Here is a 6,078-nt window from a genome sequence, read left to right as displayed (position 1 = left end):
ACAGTGTATCAGAAGTGTTGTATTCCAAAGTGAGAGAGAAAGCAGTCATTTCAAAAATAAAAATGATGCCTATTGTTATCAAGCTGTTAATGTCATTAAAATAAAAGCACATTAATTGGTTATAATTATTTTGTGCACAGAATCACACGTGTATTTACAGACTGATAAAGTTCAGGTACCGTTGATGTGTTTCGTGTTGATAGAAACCCCCCTCTCACCAATTTATTCATCAAACCAGCTGCACATTGGCTTATTTATATAATGTGGAAAATTCATTTCTTTACACCTGCAACATGTGAAAGAGGATTTTAACTCCTATATATATTTACCTATCGCTGCCTTCTCCCTATGACTGGCTTGTTAGAGAAGGATTGGTTTTAACTGGGAGTTGATGAGGGGTCAGGAGAGATGCGAACAGCCACAATCTTAGCCTGGGGGCAGATCGACTGGTGGCCAGAAAATTTATTCAGAGGGTGCTGTCCCTGCATCTGCCTTACTTTGAAGTTGCTCTCTCAACTCTGGCTTGTCGTACGTGACTGTGTGTTCATTTTTTTTCCTCACTAAAGAGAGTGCAGAAAAAAAAAAAAAAAGCAGAGATGGAGCTACTCGTGCGTGCTTATACACACGTGTGTGTTTCTCCATGTGCTGTGTGTTCCTGTCAGAGTGTGTTTGGGTTGGTTTGTATGTTTGTGTGCTTGTGTGTGTGTGTGTGTGTGTGTGTGTGTGTGTGTGTGTGTGTGTGTGTGTGTGTGTGTGTGTGTGTGTGTGTGTGTGTGTTTGAAAGACAGTGAAAGTGGAGGAGAGAAAGCAGGAAAGGGAGGAGAGAGATGCTCTGTGCCAATCCATACTCGCTTTGGAGAATTCAAGGTCATCCTTTCATGTTTTGCCAACCATCGGTCAATCAGTTTCCAATCAAAGTGGTGCTTAATTCAGCAGTAATTCCCATCTCCTCATCACGTTCTCGCCTCACTGTTTCAGGGGCGTTAAGGCAGTTCCCTTGTCTTCTCTCTGATCTGCTGCAGTGTGTCCAACATGTCTTGCCAGGCCAAACCCACCCTGTCAAGCTCTCTAATAATACTAGTTAAAATGTGTGGAGGACATGTCAGATCACACAGTGCGCTACTGCTGCTTCCATCTATCTCACTTCAGGAGATTTAGGTATCACTTGATTGTCTTTGAAGTGTACCCAAGTCATGTTCCTTCATTAATCCAAAGAGCCCTCCAGAATGTCTCCATTTGGTTTTGAATGTCTTAGATTTTGGAAGATGGAGCATAAAATTGGTCAAAACAAGTCTGGAAGAATTATAATAGATGTGGTCTCTATACCTTATTATTTCTTATGCAGCTATTAACATAAAATGCTAATGTAAAACACATTGCAATCCACTTGTTTTTTCATGTTTTATCAAAAAAAAAAAGAGACTGATCCAGTCACAGCTTTGATTTAACTGTGATATCTATACATTTTTTAAACATCCCAACATGCATTTCCCTGATCTGACCCCATCATATAAAAACATCCAGTGCGTATCCCCGTTCTTTCTGACCCCACGGAAGGATCACCAGATTTAAAAGAGTGAAAACAAAACATTTGTCTCTCCAACCAAAGGGCAGGATTCAATGCAGATGAACCGACTCTTTTGCATCACCACTCTGCCATATTACCTCACCTCCTCAGTCATCACACTAAGTATGGATGGGAGTGCCTCATGCAATCATGGATCTCACAAAAATAACCTCATATCCGTTTTAATCCGCAGAAAGGTCCCCTTTCCAAGCTGGTATGGGCGTATATGGCATTTAAGACTGTGTGAGGATATGATTAGATGACAGTTTTTACTGCCTGGAGGGTGTAACTGAAACACTAAACCGTGTAGAGAAGGGAAAATAAAACACTGTGTTGCAAAGTTTTATTCCTGCCTTTCTCCTTCTCTCTGGTGTTTTGTTGCGTTTGTAGTTGTCCTTTTTCCAGAAGGGTCCCGGTTCCAAAACAAGAGAGTGTTCATCTGCAGGAGAGACACTGAGTGTTGAAATTAAATGAGTGTCGACGCTAATCATTTCTATATGATTAGACAGAATGAATGAATGAACAAATGAATGACTGAATATTACCTGAAGGCTAATCAATGCCGCTCGTGCAGAGGGTACAACATCATGAGACTTGAAAGACATCAAAAACATCAAAGTCCTACGGTGCAGATTTACATGCTCGCTGAGAAGTGCTCACTCATGCCTCTTGACTGAAATACATGTTCATGTTTTTTTCTGTATGGCAGAGGATGCTTTTAAGGAGCATTATTTCTGAGAACTTCAAAGCCTGCCAAAAGCACTCTCCCTTTTGGAGTGTGCAGCGGCTTGAAAATGTACTTATATTTTCCAAATGGACAGGAAGAGGCCCTCACTGGTATTGAGGTGATGCTAATGCAATGTGGCGCTAGTTTTCAGCGTAACTCGGTTTACAGCACAAAAATACAGCCTTTATTAAATACCATTAATCTTTTATGGGCTTGATTTTACATTAACTTTAATTTCCCATCATTTTAATTACAAGATATATTCTCTATTTTGCCATGTCTATATGGAAATCTGTCTTTTATAGTTTAAGGGAAAAAAACAAGCACAGCCAACAATGCCAACAGGTCCTCATGGACACTATTTACTATGTACAGCTCTGTAACTACCATAATTGTCCCAAAGCCTCAGTCAGACTCTTTCCAGATGCTGCATCCAGTCTTTCTGCTATCGCCTGGTTTTATTGATCCAGTTAACATTAATGTTCACAAGGTCACAGTGTTCAACTGTCTGTGTTTTCTCAGCTGAGGGGCGCATTGCACCGCTCCTCAGAGGACTGGAGATTCTTTCCTGTGATGTAAACCCTGCCCAAGTGAGAGGCTGTTGACTTTATTTAATATGTCCGCCAGATTTTTTATGAGCATTACGCAAATGAAATGGTTTGCATTATGCGTGAACCATACGTTCCGCAGAGGCATGCACGGCTGCAGACAGCTGGAAGTAACTTGAGCCCCTCAGTCACTTATCAGCCCTGGCATCCCTGCCATTTCCCATAGCCATCTTCAAGCCAGAAGAATCCAGCCATTGTTTTCATCTCTGTGGGCCCTGTGTTAACTCAGCAGTGCCTCGCTGATTGTTGCAGAGATATTAAAGAAAATGGTAGATTTGTCTTTGTCCATATAACCCTGTCTTTTGACTTCCAAGCTCCTTGCTCTATGTGTATGTGTGTGTGAGTGTGTTTGTGTGTGTGTGTATGTGTGTGTGTGTGTGTGTGTGTGTATATGTGTCGAGGGGGTTCAACTTGATGCGGTTGTAGAGAGCAGCTGCACCTGCCCTGTATGTCAACAACAGGGTCTGGAGCAGACACTCAAGAAGAGAGGTGGCTTTCACACCACTGGCCTCACTGAAGCTGCTTACTTTCCAAAGACAACAATGACCACGCTGCTCGGCTGCGCCACGGAGCTTTTAGGCTCTATAGGCTTGGCGCCTGGTCTGTGTGGCCTCGAGATTATCTCCCGACTGAGCCCCTCTACATACAAGCTTATTGGACTTCCTCACGTCCTCTTGTTTTTGTGGCTCTAAAGTTTCCAGGATGCTTTCTGACTGTCTGTTTTACACATAGAGACAGGATCCCCCGCGGGGGTTGTTAGGAGGTTACAGGGGGGTAGTAAAGGGGTCAGGGAGAAACTGTCAGTCTATTTCCTTTCTCTGGCCTTGGGAAACTGCACCACAAGTCTTTTGCATATTTTTAGCGTCCTTGCTGGTTTTTGTCTGTGTGTATCCACAGGAGAAGATAAAGTTATTCCCAGTCGATGAGGACTTTTGTTTTTCACATGGATTACTTATTATTAGTGTTGTCTTTTTTGTCCCATTTTTTTCTTAACTTTCTCAAGCTATACAATGAGCAGCACACGATCTGTCAGAATAATGCACAGGGTCTGGAAACCATCATCTTTATGTGTTGGTCTGTAAATCTCTCCTCCATAGAATTACTGCACAACCCTGCGCTGGTGATTGCCTTATACTTGAATGTCTCCAGCTGGTGGTGTGTGTGTGTGTGCACAATCACAGGAGTAAAACAAATGCATGCATGTGTGTGTATGCACTGTATTTCATGAATATATCCTCGCAGTAATATTGCTCTTTTTTAGTGTCTACCAAAGTCCATACTCTCATACTTAAATAAATAAAATAAATTTTGTGGCTTCAGTGATGAGGAGACTTCACTGCTAAAGTAGCTGTTTGTATCTGAGTCGACTTGAGTTCAAATTCTGTGGTAAACATCAGTTAGATTAGATGCTTTGTGAGGGTTATGGTAAATTGGGATAAAATGTGTTCCCGGTTTCTAAGCTGTGGAACAGTAAATAGTAAAGTACACATGTATTTTCCCGGTACTGTGAATGCGGTTATTAATGCAGGGGGTGAAATAGGTGCAGCGTACTCTTTAAGAGGACACATCCGAACTCTAGGAACTGAAAATAGACATGATGGTAGAGGACTGTTTTGTGCAGATTGGAGGGGAAAAAAAAAAAAGAACGAGAGAAGCATTTCAAGAGAAATGGCGCGAGAAAGGTTGGATGATTAAGCAAAGAGCAAAACCCACCTTCCTTTCTTCTTTGGCAAACTTTGCTCTATAAGGTCAGAGCAGATATTGAGCGATTGCATTCAGACGACCAAGTGAGCTTTCATAAACCTGCTGGGAAGTCATCCTCATTTACATTCAGGAAGCATTTAGAGAGAGTTACCTGAACGGTGCCACAGCCCAGATAATATTGCTCACAGACATGTTTTACCTGCTGCACCACATGTCTTCCCGTGTTATCTCTAGGTGCATCAAAACCTTCCCCTCTATCTCTCTCTCTCTCTCTCTCTCTCTCTCTCTCTCTCTGCAGCTCATTCCTTCTTGTGTGAATGTCTAGCCACTCGCCTGTGGTTGTTAAAATAGCTGCCGGTTGTCTGTTAAGAAATTGCAGCATAACTAAACCACTGTACATGTTGCTCTGCAGAGTTTACATTACCTTTCCACCATCTAAGTAATTATAATACTTTGTATTCAGGCGACCGTCACTATTTGTGTTGTCACTCATGTGCCTCAGTATAATACAGTGAGTGCTGATAGTATAGTACATGGCTTCAGAAATAGACTATGGTGAGAGAACAGAGTTTAGTTGTGAGAAAAAGAGCTACTGTAAAAAAACAGACCTTGAAGATATTACATGTAGCCTGAAAGCATGTTTAACCACATTAACATTATCTTAACCAGAATGTTGTTCTTGCTTTCTAATTCCACAAAACAATTATCACTCAGTGAATGGAGAGGTACATGCCAATAAAAATAAGTCATTTCTGTTTTTGCTTTGGCCCACCTCTCCATAATGCTCGACTGTGCAGCTGCACTGCGCTGTGGAAAACAAACAGTGCAGTGCAGCTGGGCTCCTCAAGACAGCGAAAGGGGAATTTTAATCCCATTTTTTTTTCCTTTGGCACCAGTCAGATTTATTTGGTCATAAAGAAAGGAAAAGCACCCCACCATCTGAGAAGGACTGGGAAGTGAGAACGCAAATTATGCCAGAACCCCAATTGCAGACTTAGAAACACAACAGGCCAGGAAATGAATCCCCCAACAGGTCAAAGTGCTTGAAACACCAGAGGAGCCTAATTAACTCAGATAGTGACACATTGCTGGGATACCTGGACAGCTCCGATCAGTCTGTCATGTTTACACGGAGCACCTAAGAGCCAACCAAATATGCAGCAGTGCAGATTCTTACAGTGATTTCATTCACAGTAACACCATGAGGCGCATAAGTACAACAGCCAAAGGCTAACCTACACGTGTCTCTCATCCATTCCCCGCAGCGTGGTCTGAAAACAAACTATCCGGAGAGCCTCAAACCATTTCCAGCTGTCACGTCCACCGCCCCAGTATAACTCCTAACCTGATATGACAGGGCAAGACGAGGTGAGGGTCAGGCCTCGAGGAAGATTCAGAGCATGTAACTCAAACTATGAGCATTATATCCATAAATGCCTGTGGTGGAGAAATGAGGATGGCCATGTGCTGCA

Source organism: Seriola lalandi, unplaced genomic scaffold (assembly GCF_002814215.2).
Source record: "Seriola lalandi dorsalis isolate HSWRI2012SDOR001 ecotype SW California unplaced genomic scaffold, Sedor1 jcf7180002054945, whole genome shotgun sequence".
Classification (NCBI taxonomy): domain Eukaryota; kingdom Metazoa; phylum Chordata; class Actinopteri; order Carangiformes; family Carangidae; genus Seriola; species Seriola lalandi.
This window is presented reverse-complemented; position numbering follows the sequence as displayed.